Source organism: Theropithecus gelada, chromosome 14 (genome assembly GCF_003255815.1).
Source record: "Theropithecus gelada isolate Dixy chromosome 14, Tgel_1.0, whole genome shotgun sequence".
NCBI lineage: Eukaryota > Metazoa > Chordata > Mammalia > Primates > Cercopithecidae > Theropithecus > Theropithecus gelada.
The window spans coordinates 112,554,574-112,576,289 of NC_037682.1; the positions used below are offsets into that span (position 1 = coordinate 112,554,574).

The 21,716-nt window shown below is 38.5% G+C and overlaps 1 protein-coding gene across 4 annotated transcripts in view; it reads left to right on the forward strand.

The window, feature by feature from the left end:
* Positions 1-1,128: 1,128 nt before the first annotated feature.
* The window catches only part of TBCEL (tubulin folding cofactor E like), a 65,429-nt gene continuing 44,841 nt past the window's right edge, over positions 1,129-21,716 (forward strand). Inside the window, exons 1-3 of one of the 4 annotated variants that reach the window (XM_025358214.1) lie at positions 1,172-1,348; positions 12,727-12,938; positions 13,498-13,605. The gene's annotated coding sequence lies outside the window, so the exon portion shown is untranslated. Of the gene's footprint in view, positions 1,349-12,726; positions 12,939-13,497; positions 13,606-21,716 lie in introns of all 4 variants that reach the window. The other 3 variants (XM_025358213.1, XM_025358212.1, XM_025358215.1) reach the window with 3 other exon arrangements.

Genomic DNA, 21,716 nt, shown 5'->3' on the forward strand with positions numbered 1-21,716 from the left:
AATTCTTGGCTAATCATCCCCTTTATCCCCAGAGCAGTTTCTTTATCCACGTCCTTCTGGCTTTTTTTCCCCCCTCTAACCTCTCTAAGCCCTGCCTATGGGATATGACAAAACAAAACAGAATGACAAAATAAGTCTCCAGGAACTGATGATGGTAAGCTGCTATTGGGTCTCTCCTAAAGAATTTTGTTTCCCCATGCACATTACATCCCCCACCTCTTTTCTGGCACACACCACACAAAAGCACATACACTGTATGCACAAAGACATCTTCATCTCCTAGCACTTCAGGGGATATTCCCATACAAGGCTGAATTCACTTTGGGATGAGCCAGCACCATCCCTATTCCATGTATGTTTCTGCAAAAGAAATGGACAAAGGAGTACCTCAGCAATCACAGCTCAACAGTCAGATATAATAACACTAAGCATGGAGTTGGAGCGATAGCGTGGCATAAAGTGAAGTGCATGGACCCTGGTGCCAGCCTGACCTGGATTCAAATCTCACCCTGGTCACGTTTACTAACTGGGTGGTCTTGGACAGATCACTTAAGCACTCTGAACTTGTTTTCAGCTCTATAAATACCATCTCTTTGGAGGGCTATAAAAATTAAAAATAGCACAGGCGCAGCGCCTGTACCTAGAAGGTGCTCAATAAATGAAAGCTGCTGTTACTACATTGGTGTTGGAAGCTCGGGATTCCACTTGTGAAGGGGGCACGGAAGAAAGTTCAGACTGCCACCATACCCTGAGGGCTCATCTAGTATAATTCCCTCATTTTATGGTTGAGGACGCTGAAGCCAGAGATAGGAACAGACTTGGTCAAGGTCACACAGCAAATCAGTAACAGAGCCGGGTCAAGATTCCAAGTGTCTCTGGAAAGGTTCAGCCCAATACTCCTTTCTGCAGCTCCTATTGTCCTCTGATATGACAATGTGTACTCCTATTCTGCCCCTGGGGATGTCCCCTCAATGGATGGGCACGAGAAAGAGCAGATGAGGTGTTTGTGGTGAAGCCCAGGCCAGTACAGCCATCCCCGTCGCCATGGCAACCCCAGCTCGATTAGGGAGTACCCACTCCTCTGGCGCCCCCTCCCATTCACGCAGCGGACGTGACACGTGCGGCGGGGTCACGTGTTGTTGTTGGGCCGGGAAAGCTGCTTCCGGGTCAATGCAGGACACTGGGCTCCGGCGGCCAGATTTGGGGTCTAGGTGAAGCGGAGCGGGGCCGGGGCCGGCCGGGAACAGGCCTGAGGCTGAGCGGCGGCGACAGCGGTGGCCGGGAGGGGGGAGGAGAGGCGCAGCCGGAGGAGCCGCCGCAGCAGCTCCCCCGCCTCCCGGGCTGAGGGGTGAGTGGAGCCAGGCCCGCCAGCTCTGCCGGGCTCTCGAGGCCCGAGGCGCTCCCCTCCGGAGCCGAGGCGCGGAGGGTCGCTCCTGCAGGGTGCTGGGATAGGACACTTGGGCAGGGGCTGAGAGCCACACGGGGCCTGTCTCGAGCAGCTGTGGGGATGGGAGACCTGCTCTGGGGCTAGAGGGAGGATGGGGCCTGCCTGGCCTGGGCTAGGGCGGAGCTGGGAGGGTCTTGGGCTGGCCTGGGCTGGGGGGTGGCCCCGGGTTGGAGGAGGGCGTGTTGGGGAGCCTGCCCGGGTTCCTGGGAGAATCCAGGCGTCTCACCGTGCCCCAGCGTGGGGGGATGGGTAGATGCCTCCTAGCTGTTAGAAGAGGGAGACGTGTCTGGGACTGCTGGGGAAATAGGAAACTTGTCTCTGAACTACTGAATCCCAGAAAAGAGGACATGTCCCCAGGGAGGTTTGCTGGGGGAAGGACTGGCATGTCTAGGCCCTTGGGACATTAGGCCTGCTCTTACCAGGGCTGATAAAAGGATGTGGTAATTGAATAAGGGCTTTTGGGATAAAAGATTTGCGCCAAGGTTGGGAGACTGAGAACGAGGGTGTTGGAATAAGATGGGGACTGACAGGAGGGTGCTGGGATCTTGGGGGAAGTAAGGATCTGTGTGGAGCTTCTCTGTTGAGTTCTAGGTCTTCTAGTAGGAAGACATTTTGGGAATTGGTGAAGAGAGGAGATTTAATACTGTCTTTTCTTGGAACACGGTGATTCCAGAAGTTGTAGTTGAGGAAAGTTGGTTGGAAGTGTTGAACTGTATACAGTCAGTGGAGGAAGGAGGAGCTCTACTCTGAAGGTTGCTAGGCTACAAAGAACTTATAGGCAACGCCTAGGGCTGTTGAGGGAAGCTGGCAATGCTTTCAAGTCCAAATACAGGCTGAGCTGGGGCTTGTCCCTTGTTCACGTCATGCTGCTGTGGAGCTCTTAAGTTAGTTTCCAGTAGTCTTTCTTGAGCAAAGAGTATGAATAGGTGCCGAGGACTGAGGAAAACATTCACCCTTTGGGTCCTGAGCAGCGTTAGACCCAGATCTCTAGGGTGGTAACTTTCAAACTTAAAAAAAAAAAAAAAATCATGCCCCACAGTATTAAGTATGGCTTACATTCAGATCTAGTACATGCCTAGGTATGAGGGGAAACTTTCACAAAGCAGTATTTAACCTTTATTACATATGATATGTTCTGCTAATTTCTATTATATTCCACCCTCTTGCATTAAAAAAACCTGCTGGCTGACATTCACTAAATTGATGATTTGTGGGTCACAACTTGCAGTTTGAAAAACACTGAAAAGCGCATTTATTTGGCTTCAGCGTCCTCATTCTGTAAGCTTCTGAAGAGCAGGGATGATTCTAAAAAGATGAATTTTTTTTTGGGTGGGGGAGAGGGAGGGCAGCTAGGTGCAATTGATTGCTTCGGTTTAGACGTTTATACCACGTAGCATATTTGACCTGTGTTTTCTGAAGTACCATAATCTTGATCTTCAATATCTGAAAGTTGTCAGATCATTTGATTGATGAAATTTTGTGTATGCTTGTGTGTTTTAGTTTTCTCTATCCTTTGCTGTGTCTGAGAAATGTGAGAGGCCTAGTTCCACTTAGTTGCTTTATCGCCACAACATAGTTAAAGAAATGTTATTTTACTGTTCCAGTGTTGTGAAGATACACTGATTTTCTTTTCTGCCATTTAGAAACATCCCAAATTCTTCTTGCTCCAGTAATATGATATACTTTTTGTTACATGATGAAAATTATGTGAAAAATACACGATAAAATATATACCAAAGCCATAGACATATATAAAAGCCTTATAGTCTGTGACTTTGGTATATATTTTAAACTTAATCATCAACCTAAGTATAACTTTGCATCAGTTAACATCTTAATTCCCCTTACAAAAATTTTAGGTGGGGTCCTTAGAAAAATGGTATTAATTCATAATAAACATTAATGACTGTTGGTGAACAAAGTGAGAGTCCTTCATGTAATGTTAAATGTTGTAATGTTAAAGTCTTTTGAAAAGTTGTTACACGGCCTATTGCTGCAGGACATTGAGCGTCAAAGGATGTTGTCTAATTTCAGTAGGTACACAGGGTATGTATTTAAGACCAGTTTAATAGCGTTTCTTTTTGTTGAGGATGAGTTCATATTATTTGTAACATAGAATTCAAAGACACAGTCATCAGGACAGAAGTACCCAAATTACACTCAGTGGGGTCACACTCTTGATCAAATGCTTTATGAAAACATTCTATCACCTTCAAACTTTGTGTGTTATAAATCTTTCTTGCCTTTAATTGTTTCTTAGGTACTGATAGAGGGGTTATGCTGGCATATATCAGCCGTCCTTTAAAATGACCTCTTAATCAGGGAAATACTGTTTGTTTTAAAATACTTAACTTTAATGAATGTTTAAAGAAGACTTTCTTTTGTGGTAGGTGCCTGGAACATTAAGGAAGATTCTTATTTATATCATTTTTCTGGGAATCGTGTACTTGTCAATAAACAGTTATGGAGAAGTGACCCTGAGTGATTGTGTGTGCTTTTTAATAGTTTTGTTTCTTCTTTGATCCTTAGACTCTTAAGCATGTCCACCTGTAGCAGGCTCTTTTCCCCTTCTATTTTTTGCTTCCAAACTACTATGGTTTTGAAAATCAGATGCTTATATTTGTTATATAATACTTTTTTTTTCTTTTCTTAGTGTGTGACATGTATGTTGGCTACTTGGAGGCCAATTTACTTAGTCCTGGGCTGTGTTTTAAATAAGTGAACTCTTTATATATTTTGGGCCTGGTTAGCTGTGTAAGAAGTAACGTGAAACTGATAGTGATACAATTTGGGCTTAAAGGGTGAAGGAATCATTTGCGATTGCTGCCTTTCTCCTACACGTGATAGTTATTAAGATTTACCATTCCTCCCTTTTTCATGCTACCTGTTCTGCCTTATTTCTTCGGGATTAGAATGGTAACAACCGGAATATTCCCTTTGTCTTTTGTTTCCATAGCTTCATGAAAGTACTCTTCCAAAGAATATCGCTATGATTATTTCATTTCCCTCCTCAAAAACCATTAGCTGCTTTCTAGTACAGGGACAGGCACTGCATAAAGCCCATAGTGGTTAGCTTGACATTTAGGGCCTTCTACAGACTTTCTCTACTTTTTTTTCTGGCATCATCATTACACTCGTAAATGCAGTTCCTCTGCCTGCCAAGGCCTCTGCTCATGTACCTTCCTTTGTGTGTAAAATTATCCCGGAAAGTCTGCATATAAAATGTTCCCCTTCTTTATGAAATCCTACACCCTCTCATTTCATTTCAGATGACCTCTCTTCTTTGAAGTCTTTGTTGCTTATGTTGTCTGTACTATTTTTGCTATATTGCTTTGTATTATTTGTGCACCTTATTTTTATCCCTTTTAGATTATAAATGCCTAGTGAGCACGAGGCTCAAATACCCATGAATCACTAGGACATCTAGCACAGGGTCTACCAGAGCATAGTTCATAGACCAAGTAGTTCAGAATTGACTGAACATATGGTTAAAAATGCAGATCCGGCAAGGCATTGTGGCTCACACGTATAATCCCAGCACTTTGGGAGGCTGAGGTAGGAGGACCGCTTGAATCCAGGAGTCGAAGTCACCTGGGCGACGTAGGGAGACCCATCTCTATGAAAAATTTAAAAATTAGCCAGGCATAGTGGTACATGCCTGTAGTCGCAGCTGCTTGAGAGGCTGAGGCCAGAGGATCACTTGAGCCCCAGAGATTGAGGCTTCAGTGAGCTGTGATTATACCATTGCACTCCAGCCTGGGCAAGAAGAGTGAGGCACTGTTTAAAAAAATAAATAAAATAAAGCAGATCTAACCTAGACTTACTGAATCAGAATCTCTGGTGGAATCTAGGAATCTGCATTTTATCAATCTGCCCAGATGATTCTTCCATACAGTAAAAGTTAAAAGTAACTGACTTAACATGATGCTTTAAATTGCAGTAGGCACTCATATTTTTCAGCAAGTGATGTTAATAAACTGAGCAATATCATAGTTCAGCAAACTGGTTTAATTTTAGGACCTTGAAGTCAGCCTAGATTTGAGACCTGGCTCTGTCACTAGCTCTGGGCCCGTAACCTCTCTGCTTCAGTTTTCTGATCTGCAAAATGGGTAATAGTACCCCTTATAAAAGTGTTGTGGTAACTGGGTGAGATAATACATATAAAACAACACAGTACACAACACATAGTAAACTTACGATAGATTTTATCTGCTGTCATGATGATGCCTAGCACAACAGTGGTCACCAGAGTAATTAATAAAGCATCGTGAGGAGAGGTTCCAGGTCAGTCATTGTTAATACACAAATTGCTCATATGGTTTTAAGAACTAAAGCTTAAAATATTTTCTATTTTACATTAACAGATTGTGGCCCTATGTGGTGTTTAAAGTCATAAAGATGTTTTGCCGTCTTTAGAAGAATTGGTGTCAAATTAGCGTGTCCACTTCATCTTCCCACTGATGGAAGAATAAAGTGCAAACTTTCGAATGGTGGACCTTAGCCCCTTACCGTGTGGCCCTACCAATTCTTTATTTTCTAGCCGTCCTCCCACATATACTCTACACCAACTACACTACATTTCTCACTTTATTTTGCATCTCTCACTCATTTGTATTTGTACACATGCTTTCCCCTTCTTTTCATCTAGTAAATTCCTGCTGCTATCTTGTAAAACTCAGTTTTACATGTGACTGACCTCCTTAGTGAAGATAGTCACTCCCTCAGTGTTCTCAAAGTCCTTTGTCCATACTTATTTATATATTACCTTTGTGTACATTTGTCTTTTTGGAGGGAAAACGATTTAATCCTGGCATGTATTCCCACTTCTGCCAAAAGGGGAGGATGTTTGTTTATTTGACTCATATCAGCTCCTCCATTTGTCTGGACGTCTCAGCTTTCACAATAGTAACTAGTTTATTGACCACTTACTTCATGCCAGGTACTTAATTAGATGCTTCAAAAACTTTATTTCATGTAATTTTCACACTAACTGTGAAATAGTTATTAATAGCTTCATTTTACAAGTGAGGAAGCAGGCATAGAGATAGGTAAGTAACTTGTTCAAATTACACAGTAGAGTCATAAGTGAACTCAGAACTAATTGAAGACCATGCTTTTTTAGTTACAGTGCTCTTCTAAAAATGAAATGTAAACAGGTAGCACATTTCCCAAACTTAGGATCTTAAAACTGTGTGAAACTTTGATTAATCACTAATCATTCTTAGGAATGTGAACCATAACAAGTACTATTGTGAAAAGTTATTTAAAACTGTTCTTGGAATAATGCGTTTCCAGTGATTTTCAAAATTTTTCTTTCTTCTCATTCTGCCATTGGTGAGCTTCATTTTCCTTTCACTGTCAGAAGGTGTTGCTTCATGTCTATTGATAATAAAATTCACTTTCCATTTATCCAATGAATATTTTTTATCATATGCCAGACACTGCTCTGTACAAAACTGAACTGGACTGACAAATCCCTGCTTGTGTGGGACCTGTTTTCTGCTGGAGAACAAACACTAAACTCACGGATTATGATTATGACATGTGCTATAAAGAATGACAGCGGGTGAAGTTACCATGAGTGATGGTGGCAGTAATGCTGTTTTTGATGGGGTGGTCAGAAGCAGCCTCTTGGAGAGGGTGACATTTGTGTTTAAATTTGAGACCTAAACACTGAGATGAAGCATCTCTGCCAAGAGACAGGAAAAGCGCAGTGCTGCAAATGCAAAGGCCATGGGGGAAATCAGCTTGGCAAGTCTGAGAGATAGAAAGCCACGGAGGCTGAATAGTGGGCTAGGAAAGGAGTGGCAGAAAATGAGATTAGAGACGTAAGCAGTGATCAGATTAAATGAATCCTTGGTGACTATGATGAAGAGATTGGATTTTATTCTGCATGTGAAGAGGAGCCATTGGAGAGTGTAAAGGACATGATTTGACTTAAATTTTGAAAAGATCACTTGGCTGCTTTGTGGAGAATGAATTGTACAAGAGTCAAGAGTGACCAGGGCGGAGGCTAATGCAGAGGTTCTGGTGAGCAGTTGATGGCTTCAACAAGAATAAAGTGATAGAGATGGACAAAATTGGGCAAAATTGGGATATTTTGGATGTGGTATTGATAGGTCTTGCTGGTTAGTTATATGGGGTTATGAGAAGAAGAGAAAAGTCAAATATAACTTCCAAGATGGGAAAGAGTGGAGGGTGAGTAAATTTGGAAAGAGAATTCAGAGTTCCATTTTTGCCTTCCTGATCATACTATCCACAAAGGATACCACTATTCTGAATTTTGTGTTTTTTCTCTGCCTTTTCTTTACAGTTTTTGCCATATATGTATGTGACCTGAAATGATAAGATGGCTAATTTCCATGTTTTAAAATTTTGTATAAATGGAATTATACTGTATATATTCTTGTGATTTTTTTTAACTATTCAGCATTGTTTTTTTTTCCTGCCCTGTGTGAACAAATCAGCATTGTTTTTTAAAAGCCATTTGTGTTGATGAGGAAGTAGGCATAATGAATTGCCAAATGTTAATTTCCATTGCTGTGTGCCATTTTATTTTATGAATATATTGTAATTTATCCAATTGCCTTTCTTAGATGTAAGGGCTTCTCCACACTACACTCCCTCTGCCCCCCGCCTGCACCGGCAATTCCCCCAGGGTTTTTGCAGTTTTAAGCAATGCTGTTGTTATGGACATTCTTTTACTTGTTTCCTGGTACACACTACAAGTTGCTGTGCAAGTTCCTGTAGAGTTTATACGGAGAAGTGGAATCGCTAGATCATAGAGTATGTGCGTCTTCAACTTTACTAGACAGTAATAAATTGTTTTCCAAGGTGTTTGTACTGATTGATACTCCCACTGGCTACATTGCCAGTTTCTATTCTTCTGCATTTTCTTCAATACTTGATATTGTCGGAGTTTTTAAGTTTTACTGATTTGCATAAAATGGTATTTCATTGAGATTTTAATTTTTGTCTCCGAAAATTATTGAACGTGAGCATCTTTTACATATGTTAACCATTTTAAATTTTATCTTCTATTATTTGTTTATGTCTTTTGTCCATTTTCCTATTAGATTGTCTTCTTCTTCTTACTGTTTTTAAGAGTTCTCTATATTACATGTGTTGCAAATGTCTTTTTTCCAGTTTTTGGCTTGTCTTTTCATGTTTTTAATGTCTTTTGACGATCAAAAGTTTTTCTTTTTTTTTTTTTTTTGAGACAGGATCTTGCTCTGTCACCAGGCTCGAGTGCAGTGGTGCGATCTCTGCTCACTGCAACCTTCACCTCCTGGGCCCAAGTGATCCTCCCACCTCAACCTCCCAAGTGTCTGGGACTGCAGGCACATGCCACCATGCCCGACTGATTTTTTTGTAGAGGTGGGTCTTGCTATATTGCCCAGGCTGGTCCTGAACTCCTGGGCTCAAGTGATCCTCCTGCCTTGGCCTCCCAAAGTCCTGGAATTACAGATGTAAGCCACCATGCCTGGTCAAGTTTTCATTTGACTGCCCAACTTTTTGTTAATGGATTTTTAAAATGTTTTCTTTATGAAATATTTCCCTAAATCAAGATCATAAAGTTCTCTTCCTATTAGAAGAAATAACTTATTTTTTTCTCAAGGAGATAAAGTTTGCTTTCATATTTTGTGTGGAGGTGAATTTTTTGGTAAGGATTCAATTTCATCTTTTCTCAGATTGTTATTCACTGTCCTAGCACCAATTATTGAATAGCTTAATGTTTTTCTACTGATCTCTATGCTACTTCCCTGCCATATTTACATGGGCATGTTTTTGGGCTCTGTTTTCTGTTTCATTGGTCTATTTTTCTTACCCAGGGTAAGAATACAGTTGATTCTTGTTATTTACAGTACTTTTATAAAGTTGCCATGAACAGTGACTTAGTGAATATGGAAATTGTTACTCCTAGGGGAAATATAGGGTTAGGTTCCTGTGAGCCTCTGATCGTAGCATTTTGTCAAGTAATCAATAGATAATTTTGTTTTATATTAGTTTCTGTGTAAATATATTTAATATGTATCATTGATTCGTTAACATTGAATTCACTGCAAACAGCCCTACATTCATGCCTGAATAAAGTGATCTAAATTGTGTATTTTCTCCATAAGGCATATTGCAGCTTCCTTGTGCTTTCGAAACACTAGATGGCATTTCAACACTACCCTTGGGGACCACTTAAATAGTGAAGTCACCAACCAAAAGCACAACAATATGAAAAGCATGGCACTGGATAGATCATGGAAAGGACACTTGTTTATATTATGAAAGCTGAAACAAGAAGGCATAGTGCCACCTTGTTCTACCTCAGCAGGGAGCATACACGTTGAACAACTCAAATTTTTTGTTACTTTGTGCTTATCTGCAAATGACCACGAAAATGCTGCAAGTGTTGATTTTGTGGTAACGAGTACCTTTTGGCAAGTAGGGAAAATTGCAGATAGGGAATTTGTGAAGAATGAGACTCAACCTATGAAATACTGGGAGAGAGGCAGTTTTTTAGGAAACTTAGCATTAGCACTTTCCCCTCTCTGTCATATTTACACATATCTTTATAGCATTTTATTTTAAGAGAATAATGCTATGAATCTTTCTAATACTAAGTGTTCTGATAGATGCCATTATGTCAATAAAGAGACTTCTTTTTTGAGAATACCTTTATTTATAATCATGTTATTATTTAGTTCATAGGTAAATTGAAGCAAATAATTGTAGGAAATAATTGCAACTCTTAAAATGTTGAAAACAAGTTTAAACTATTAAACTTTTATTATATGAGAGTTGTATTACGATATTTTCTCATAGGCATTATTAATAACTTAAGGCATAAGTTTTATAAAGGGAAATACCATTTGGAGGTTGAAATTTAAATATTGGCTCTATTAGTCCCTCATTAGTGACAATTTGCCTCATGACCATTGATAAAGGATTGCAAGAAAAAGATGAATGAAGATTGTATACATCGTAAATCAGATCTCCCACTAAATGTATTTATTGAGACTTGGCTGTTTTATCCCTCATGATTTAAGATCCTCAAGTGAATTATTTGCATTAATTTGATAAGTGCTGAGAGTAAGAATCAGAAATGGTAGACCTCACCTATGTTCATCTTTTTTATATAGCATACACTATATTCCTGTGTTTTTCAAAAATGTTTATTTTATAGTAAAATGTACATAACATAAAATTTATCATTTTAACCATTTTATAGTTTAGTGGCATTAAGTACATTCACATTGTTGTGCAACCATCACCATCAATCAGCTTCAGAATTTCTTCTTTTTCCAAACTGAAGCTTTGTACCTATTAATTAATAACTCCCCATTCCTCATGCCTTCTGGCTCCTGACAGTCACCATTCTACAGTCTCAGTGAACTTAGCACTCAAGTTACCCCATGTAAGTGGAATCATACACCATTTGTTCTTTTGTGTCTAGCTTATTTCATTTAGCATCATGTCTTCAAGGTTCATGTATGTTGTAGCATGTGTCAGTTTTTTTTTAAAGCTGATAGTATTCCATTGTATGGATCTGCCACATTCTGTTTATCCATTTATCTACCTTTTGACTATTGTAAATAATACTGCTATGAACATTGGTGTACAAATAGGTTTTGACTCTTGCTTTTGATTCTTGGGTAGATTCCCAGAAGGGGAATTGCTGGGTCATGTAGTAATTCTGTGCTTAAGTTTTTGAGGAACAATCGTATTTTCCACACCAGTTGTACCATTTACATTCCTACCAGCAGTGCACATATATTCATCTTGAGTTACTGAGCAGCACCTATTGTTCTGAAGTATGGCATAAATTATTAACTCTTGCATATGAGTTGTAAAGTATAGTATGGGTACAAAAATCATATATTCAGTATTAAATCTTTTGTGGTTGTGGTTTTTGCTGAATAATTTAACTTGCAGTGGCAAATATGTCTGACTGCGACATGATGGCACCTCTTTTGGAATCTCCGTGGAGTAGATAAAATTATGTATTCTAGCTGTAGCTATGAAGAATTTTTGTTTCTAAAGTACTTTGATTTCAGAGTTTATTAATAAACCTACTTTTCATATTACATAAAATATATTTGGTATGCACAATCAAAAGTGATTAGAAAACCTACTGATTAGCACATTTATGGGGTGTCAGTTATATGCAAGGTTCCAGTATATGATAGATGCAAAGAACCATTAGGATATGGTTATTACTGTCAAGAGCTGTACAGTTTGAAGACACAAGACAAACACATGAAAGTTACATTGCTACACATGAAAAATAAGGGTATATTATTTAAAATGAAAAGATGACATGCCAGTATGTGATTAATCGCCCACTGAGTATTTGGAGGCAAGATTAACATGAGCTTAGCTCAAAGGAAATATCACTATCGGGAGAGGTATCTGAAAATGCTTCATCTCTAAAGTATATTTTGAGTAGTGTGTTGAAGGATGCATAAAATTCAGATAGGTGGAGAGGTAAGGGCAAGCTCTTCCAATTAAGGAGGAATAGCATAAATGTCAGACATTTTTACTGTGCCAAGTCATTAATTGGCATTAATTTAGCATAGTCCTTGGACCTAAAAATTAGATTAAATCTATTGAACAAAAATTGCAAGTTAGTCCTCCAGCTCTACATTCTGTTCATGCTACCATGTTCACTGAATGGTGATGGTAGCAGTAATAGTGGTAGCAGGAGAAGTAACAGCTAATATTTGTTAAGTGCTTTCTATGTGCCAGGCACTTTGCTAACCACCCTTTACCAATATTATCTCCATTCATTCTTTGGTAACCCTATGAGCTAGGAGTTGCGGGCTACTATGGCTTCCTGTAAATGAAGAAGGGTAGACTTAGAGAACTTAAGTAACTTGCCCACAATTGCACAGAGTAGTGGAATCAGTCAGGATTTACATCCCCAGGGAGTTTAGTTTTAGAACCAGCACTTATTACCACTGGTCAATATTGCCATAGCACTAAATGTAGGAGGGGCTAGTGAAAAAAAAAATGTGGATTTTTTTTTTTTTTTTTTTTTTAATGACCTGCAAACTTTTGCAACCTTTATGCGTGATTGATGTTTCAACATTCTGGCAATCCCTGGTTATTAGTCAGGGTGGTTTGTAAACTGCTCTGAAAAGCTGTAGAGTGATGAACTGGTGGTCTGTTCCTAATGAGGCTTTTCCTTAACATGATGGCTTCTGTAGCTGCTGAAGAGCACAGATAATGGGGGTAATCTGTTCTGTAAACAGCTAAGTAATGACCTTAAACTTGTGTGTTCACAGCGGAAAGAAAACATGCATATACAATTTTCTTCTGATGAAACCTAATGTATTCAGGAAAAAGAATCTTGCTTTTTGGAAGGATGGAAAAGTTGGGAATAATTTTTTCCCCTTTGATGATTAGACCAGTCAGTACTGTTGCTTAATTTTTTGGCTCAGTTACTTTGATGTGGTTACAAGAGGAATTTTGGCTGTAATGGATTTCATACATTTTTGTAAGTTATGTTTCCATGTCTTCTGTGTGATGTTGTGTACTGTTGACATGAAATACTCCTTTTTTGGTAAAGATGGAATGGCTTGACAGATTAGAGCTACAGAAGTATGACTTAGCATGCTGGTAAGGCCACAAAAACCCAAGCAAGTTCCCCCAGTTTCGTATCCTGTAAATAGAGATAAGTTAGTTTTTCTGTTTCAGAGAGTGCTTATGGAAAATTACTAGGCTTTAAAATGATTGTTAATCTCAGTACAGGGACATTTGGTTGGGAGACATCAGTTCAAGAGTAAATATATCTGATCCTGCTTTGAATAAATGTAACTTTAAAGTCTTGGGATTTTACCAAATCGAATCTGGGCCAAATAGAAAGGTAGGAGTAGATGTAAATTTGTTTGTAAAGGAGTTGAGGATGTGTGTGGTGGGGCAGGGTGAGGGTGGAGGGATGGGCAGGGTTGAAGTCTCCTTGGAAGCCCTTGGAGTAAAAGTCAGTGAATGTTAAACCTTTTTGGTTGTTTTTGTTGCTGAAAGTATATGCAAAGTGTTTTTGTCTTATATTTCAGAATGTCTAATTTAATAGGGATATAGACAGTTGGTTTAAACCAATATTTTTGGATGAGGAGAGGCTATGGAAATGAAGAAAGAAGTGTTTAGAAATATCACACAAACAGGTACTTCAGTCTAAATAGTAGTATTGTCTTGATTTTTTCCCCTCATATTTCTCATCAAAATTATGACATTTTGGGGCTAGCGTATTTGGATTAGAAATTTCAAGGGCTATGTTTATGTATTTGGGTGGACTACAAGCATGAGAGTCAATCATAGTTGCTAATGTGCAGTCATTGGTGAAAAAAGTTTGTGTCTTTGTTCAACATCTGAAGTGCCTTAAACACAGTATAGTTCTTTAGTAGAAAATATAGACAGCTCTGAGGCTGCACTTCTCACTGATAACATAGTCACAGTTTTAGATATCTTTGCCACTAATACAATGAAATAAAGGCTTTTTGGTAGGTATTTTAATGTTTGTAGTGCTTTTAAGGAGAAGCATAGTACTGTGATACAAGAAGAGGGTGGTAGTGGCTGACTGATAGCATAATTAAAGGAACGATCAGGAGTCCAAATTCATATTTCATCTGTCAGTGCTGGATTTTAAAAAACCTCCTACCAAGAAAGGTTGATGTGCCACATTACTAGACTTGCGTATAGTGTAGCATATAGTTGAGTAAGAGACTTTGAGACACAGGGTGGTTCTTAGTAGGGTGTGAAATCGTGGTGGCATGGTGTGTTATGATAAGGGATTTATCAGCTACACTCATTTTGCTTTTAGAATGCTAAGAGTTAAGTTAGTGAATTGGCTAACTATAATTCTACAAAATAGTGCTAAAAGTTGATATAATTAGTTTATTTTCCGTTTCATCCAAAGAGAGCATCCACTTCGCTCTATTACAATAACTGAGATAGAATCACAGGTATAGATACTTCGGGATAAATGAAATTGGAAGTGCCATACAGAATGAGACCATCCAGCCTAATTACGCTGACTTGGTCAATGTCCCGGAAGTGTTTATATGGGAGAGATAGCTGTCATTCATGACTTCAGCTCCAAAAACTTACTAATGGAATACTTTATAAACCTTAAAAATGATTAGGTAGATATGCACTTACTGACATGGAAAATTTTTCATGGACTATTTTGCAAAAAGGCAGGTTATAAAACTATATTCAATCTTTGTGTAAAAAATATATATTTACATAGCATGGAAAAAATGGTCTGGAAGGATACACACCATGAGGTACATCCTCCGGCTTCATGTGCTTGTGAAATCTAAAGTCTCCTGGTGTGGATGTGGCTCTATGCTTCAGATATGAAAAGCTTTTGATAATACTTATTTACATTATTAGCTTAGCTAATAAAAAGGGAAACTACATGGTGGGGTTACTGGTTTTGCCATTGTTGTTATTTACTTATTTTCAATTGGAAATTGTAAAAAATTCAGAATGAACATTGTATTATTATTAGCATTATTAGTATTATTATTATTATTGAGATGGAGTCTGGCTCTGTCACCCAGGCTGGGGTGCAGTGGCATGATCTCGACTCACTGCAACCTCTGCCTCCTGGGTTCAAGCGATTCTCCTGCCTCAGCCTCCCAAGTAACTGGGACTACAGGCACGTGCCACCATGCCTGGCGAATTTTTGTATATTTAGTAGAGATGGAAACCGTTTCGCCGTGCTGGCCAGGCTGGTCTCGAACTCCTGACCTCAGGTGATCCGCCTGCCTCAGCCTCCCAAAGTTCTGGGATTACAGGTGTGAGCCACCACGCCCACCAAATGTTGTATTTTTTTAAAAGCAAATGTTCTGGGAGGCGGAGCTTGCAGTGAGCTGAGATCCGGCCACTGCACTCCAGCCTGGGCGACAGAGCGAGACTCCGTCTCAGGAAAAAAAAAAAAAAAGCAAATATTTAGAATAAACCTCGTTAGTAGACCTTTATTCATTGATTTATTTCATCTTTCCTGGAGGGAAAAACATGTATACGTATGCTTTTCCAGAATAAATTAGTCTTTTTGGGGATACTCTTGTGCTGCAGATCAGAAAGACTGCTTTAGAAAACAAAACAAAAATTCCAGCTACCTAAATTGTCTAAGAATCTGGCAGAGTTTTGATACAGTGGATAATTGTTCAGAAGAAGAAAGCTTTTTTGGAGATGAGGTTAGAAGAAGAGTTCACAAAGTGAAAATTTAATGAGTTTAAAAAACAAAAAACAAAAACAAAACTTGCAACAATTGAGAAAGGTAGCAATCCTGAGAGGTTCTTTGAAGACAGCTAGGAGATTTTCCTCCTGTGGCTTCGTTTCTTAGTTTTTGCTGACCTCCCCCCACCCCCTGCAAATTCAGAGGCAATACATTTCTCTTTTGTCTTTTTTTAAAAAAAAAAACAAAAACAAACAAAAAAAACTCTCTCAACGCTTGTTTTTTTCCACCAACTGTCCCACCTCGTCCACTTTCATTTAAGCCTCTCAAAGGTATGATTGCTACTCTTTTCTCGGCTTATTTACTGAACTCCCTATTCTATGGATTCTCTTCCCTTAACTGTACTGGAAATGCTTCTCCTAAGGTAAACAAACTCTTAGTTGCCCAGTCCTTTACTGATTTTTAAATTCTCATTTTTGACCTCTGTATTCTTCATAAAGATCAATAACCCTCATCCTTGCACTGTAGTCATGGTAATCTCTCAGAATTTTTCTTCGTTTTATCTTTGCAGGATAAAGTCTAGCCCAAGAAAGGTCAGTCATGACCTTACTGACCACAGTCACCTCCACAGTTGAATCTCCTTTCCCCGCCTGTCAGCACACATATTTTATGTTTCAGCAGTACAGCTGATAACCCTTGTTTCTGGTCTCTTGTGGTTGTTCATGTGCTATTGTTTCCTGTGCCTAGAATGCCATTCCTCACCTTGTCAGCTAACCTTTATCTTTCAAAATGGCTCAGGATTCACCTACTTCCTTGATCACACTTCTGAAAGTTAATCACTTCTTATGTTTAATTCACTATTTCTTGTCTGGCTTATTTTAGATATGTGTTATGTATCTCCTTCTAGAGTGTGGATGCCCGGAGGGCAGAGTTTGGATTTTATTCCTTCTCACTTTCTTTAGTGCTTAGCATAGTGTGTGGTGTAGATTTAGCATCTGCTACTTGCTTGTTGAACTGAACTAAATGAAACTAAGCTCTATGAAGGCACACATTTAAAAAATAAATGAATGGGGAAATAAACCTAATTGGGAGAATTTGTTAAGATATAAAAATGAAAAGAGATGGCAGAGAAAACGAAATATATTAGTTGTCTGCATTTTTACTAAACAATTGGTAAGGAAATTCTCATTCTCAGGTTGTCTTGTGAAGAAAACAATTACCCAAGTGGATAGCAAATCACTAGAATGAAATGTCATCTGACCCAAGGAACCTGAAGGTGAAATTGTGGAGCCTTTGACAAATTGTTTACCTGAAGTTTTGTTTCCAAATAGTGGTAGCAAAATATTGGCAGGTAGCTTTTAGGGTGTAGTTTCTGCACTTCTCTGATGAATAGATATGATTGATTCGTTGAATACAAATGGGTCCTTGTCAAATAACTGAAAGTAATTTTAAACTACTTGAGAGTATTTTCCTTTTCTCCATTTTTGTGAAAGCTATGAAAACTTCTTGAAAATTTAGCCCCATCCTAAATTAATGCATATTTTGAATTATTGTGATTTCTTTTTCAAAAGCACAAATCTGTTCCCAAGTATCTACTATTGTAGTAACTTGAAACCTGCAGAAATGGCTTCCTGCTGCAGGAAGCACCTCTTTCCTTTTTTAACCTCTACAATCAGAGGTGACCGGGAGGCCTGAATCTCCCAGCCATCTTAAGGCATCACATCTCCTTAGCTTATGGCTCCAGAATCAGCATAATTTGGGTCAAATTTTGGTAATTTGGATGAAAGATTTGGGTAACTGGCTAGCAAAGGAAATGGAACTGTGCAAGCTGAGGGTATTCTTCCAGCCCTTTGATACACCCCATAGTGGAGCCCTGTGAAAGCCATGGTAAAGAAGGGCAGAATGCTGCTGTGGCCTTGGCAGCCTGCTCACCTTCATCTCATTCTCTCCTCTTAGTTTCACTGCGGTTTGGTTCTCAGGCTTGGATATGTTTTGTTTCTGCTTGCTTTTTCTGTGCTGTTGCTGTTTTACAAAATTATGTATTTCTGTTTAGCCATCTATTTTATTTCTCTTTTCTTCCTCCCCAGTTTCTTCAAAATTAATATTTTATATTCTACATACACAAATTCCAATTTGGAATTTTAAAAATAGAAATATTCTAATAATGAAGACATTAAAAAACCCTTTGACAAATTATTAGGTCATTTCCAGATACATTACTTAAAAACATTTTACATTTCAAAAAGATGATGTATGCACATGGTGAATTCAAGTTGTTCAAAAGGGTAAACATTGGAAAGCAAAACTTTCGTATTCCTCCGGAGATAGTCTATGCATATACAAGCAGATAAATCTATTTTTATAAGATTTAAAATGTATATTTTGGCACTCTGTGGGGTACTTTTTATATCTTTTGGAATTAGCTAGTGAGGCTGGCTGTATTTGTACTTTATGAATTATACTACTCTACGTTGTTTCTTTGTGAAATAAGTATTGACCTTGCATACTTATTGTACAAAAGGATCTATCTTATATGTTTCCCAGTGTTAGTGGTCAGACATGGCCTACTTTCTGTTGTGTTGAGCTTCAGACAACTTTCAGTTGTGTGAGCTTCTTACCTAACCCATTTATTGGGAACATAAAATACAAATTGTTTGTGTACTTAACCTCAACAGTGGTTAAGAGTACCTAGGTGACTGGATGTTTTGTTCTGATTTTAATGTAGTTGGCAAAAGTGTACTGAGCACCTTATCCTCCAATTCATACGTTATCCTGACTTTTTCCAAGCACTTTACAAGAGTATATTACAGTCAGGATCTTGAGGCACAAATGAATTGAAATTTTCACAGGCCTACTTCACAACTTAGTAATGGAAGCAAGCAATATCACCAAAGATCCCTGGCTCTCTGGCTTTCAGCACCAATTCAGAACAGTTTTACAAATGTATTAGAACTCTGCCAACTATAGAGGTAGTCTGATATAATTTGATACCTGTTATTTCCAAAATGTCATAGATTACCCTCCCACCCCCCAAAAACCTTTTAAAGGCTCTAGTGAAAGATCTTTTTCCATCCTGTATTTCCTCATTTTTCAATCTGTTTGGTTTTCAGCCTTTTTTTCCCACCTACTGTTCCTCCTCAGACTGCCCCAACAGATTTTGAGTAGAGTTACATTACCAATCCATTTCACAATCTTGATATTCTAATTCAAAACCTATGTATTAATGTGTGCCCATCTGCATTCCTGGAAAGCTAATCCAATAGTGCATCCTGGAAAATGGCCAATGAAGGCGCTTGGTGTTGCTTTTCAGTCTTAAAACAAAAATAAAACAAAACAAAAAGTGTTTAAAAAAAATCCTATTTGGAAGAGTTCTTACAACATGGGACCATGAGGGAAAGCTTTTAAGTTCCCATGTTTGCTTGCTTACTAGCACTTTAACTTGAATACGTCTTTCCTACCATCCCTTGGTTTCTCTATATTTAAATTTGTATGTAAGATTACTGCCCTTGAATTGTGTAAGTTTGAGTTTAAGTGGTTCTGAAGCCTCCAGATAAAAGGTGCTGCTTAAACTCAGTGATATTATTTTGACAGTGACAGTTCACCCTCCCCACACACTTTGTATTCTTTTGATCTGCTGATTGTATGAAAGATAACAATGTAACTTCTTTGGCTTTTTCGTTAAAAATTTCTAAAAATTCTGTTGGCATTCTGCTTGAGACAGGTTTTTTTTTTTTTTTTTTTTTAATAGCTATGGTGCCTGTCTCTAGTGGCATAGTCCCTGCTCTATGTTGTCTGCTGTTGGAGGTGAGGAGTTTACATTGAAAAAGAACTTTTCAACTTGAAATTCCCAAAGCCCTAGCTGAACACAACACAGTTCAATTTCGACACACTCAGTGTTGGAATAGAGGGCGGCCGCTATGTAAATACTTAACACTGTGTGGATAGAAAGAACAAACTCTATCTTTTAGCTTACAAATGGGAATTTTGAGCAAAGGGCAGCCTTCTATTTTCAAGGTCACTTTACTCATGATGACATTGATGCCATTTATCATGAAAATTTTTGTTCAGTTGTTGGGCATGTGCTCAGTGAGCATCTCCTGTGTTCTAGGCATTTGTAAATTGCTTCCACAAAGTCCAGTAGATCATGGTCCTGGTAGTAATGTAGGAAATGAGCCAAGTTGAACAACCACTTTTATATTCATACTTTTTTCAAATTCTTATTACAAACCTGAGAGGAAGGTTTAGACCATATGTAAGTGAGAAAATTAAAGTAGAGAGAGATTAGGTAATTAGCCTGTGGTTTACCCAGCTAGGGAAAGAGCTTAAATTTCCTATGTCCATGTGCTTTCTGTTGTACTACAACTTCCTTTTAGAATTAACATTTATATGTTTTAGAACTTTACAATGGCCCTGTAATCCAAATAGTGCATTTGTATGTTTTAGGGCTCTACAGCAACCCTGTAATCCAGGTACTAGAGATGTTAATACCTTATTTTATAGTTGAAGACATTTGAGATAGCACTGACTTGCCTGATGGTACAGAACTATTAGGTAATCAGAACTGAGTGGGGCCTAGACCTACCCTTCATCCTGAATTCTCTGCCCTTTCTTCTCAGCACCTGAGAGGCTAGCGATTTTAATACTTGGCAACATTTATCAAACTGTTACCATGTATAATAAACTATGCCTGATGCTATGAATTGATACTGAAGGAAATAGGATTACACACTTCCACTCCCCTTTCTAATGTAATGGTAGAGATAGGATAATCACATAAGAAAAATACCTAACGTTCATTATAATTAAACAATATAAGCAAAAGTAAACCAGTAACTATAGTGAAGTAAACATGTCACCACTAATGGGAAGCAATTTGAAGCATTATCTGGCTAATACCAAACAGCCTTCTGAGAAGCTTTTCAGTGTTCGTTCCTGCTGGTTTCTTCTAGGAAAAAGTACGGGTAGTGATGTTTCAGCCTCTTCAGGGCTACTGGCTTCTTCCTTGTAATCTATAACCATGTTCAGGTCTCTCTTATTTTAAGATATAAAATCTTGACAGTTGCCCAGATTCCCTACTCTCTTATCATCCCATCTTCCTTCTCCACTCCCAGCAAAGCTTCTTGAAATGTTGGCTAAACACTCTACTGTCTGGCTGTTTTCTTTCTTTTTCTTCATGACTCTCTTTCCTCTTCCTGTCCCTTAAATATCAGTGACTATTGTGTTATTGTTCTTATTCATAACATTTTGTGTATCATAAAGGTGTCCAAATCTTCATCTGTAGCTCATTTTTCTCATGCAACTCCAGATTGTTTCCCTGGATATTCCACAGGCACTTCAAATTGAACATGTATAAAGTGGAATTCATCATTTTCTTCTGTACAACTGGCTCTGTTCCTGCTTTCTTGTTAGTTAATGGTATCACCAGTCACCTGGTCACCTGAACTAGAAACCTGGGAGTCATTTTTGACTTTACCTTCTCCCTCAGTCCCTGTAATTTCTGAATAGTTTGCTTTTTAACATGATCATGAATATGCCTCTGCTTTCTATTTATTCTACCACTGAATGACTTCAAGCTCTCACAATCTGTCTGCTGTATTCTGGCAGTATCTTCCTAACTCTTCCCCCTACCTTCAGTCTTGTTTCTCTCATATTCACCAGCTCCAGGATGAGTTTTCCCTAAAAATTAGTTGTTGTATTCCCTTCCTTAAAACCTTTCAGTTTTTTCTGTTTCCTATAGGATAACATTAAACCTCCTAATGTGGTATACAAGATCTCCTCTGAGGTTCCTATTTAGATGCTCCGGATGATGTCTACCATTGGCAGGCTGCTTTGGCAACATCAGATATTTTGTGCTTACTCATATATACCATAATACATTTTGACTGCCGTTCCTTTTCTTATGATATCCCTTCTTTTGTACGTATATCCTTCTGCCTTCTGATTATTTTAGGAAAAATGCCTGATACCTAATAGTTGAAATTACAGAGGTCAATTTTAGCTGCCTATATTTTGATTAATATTTAATATGGTCATAGGACAGCCCTTTAAGTAATGAGTTATCAGGTTGTCAGAAGTTAGCGTGTTGTTTAA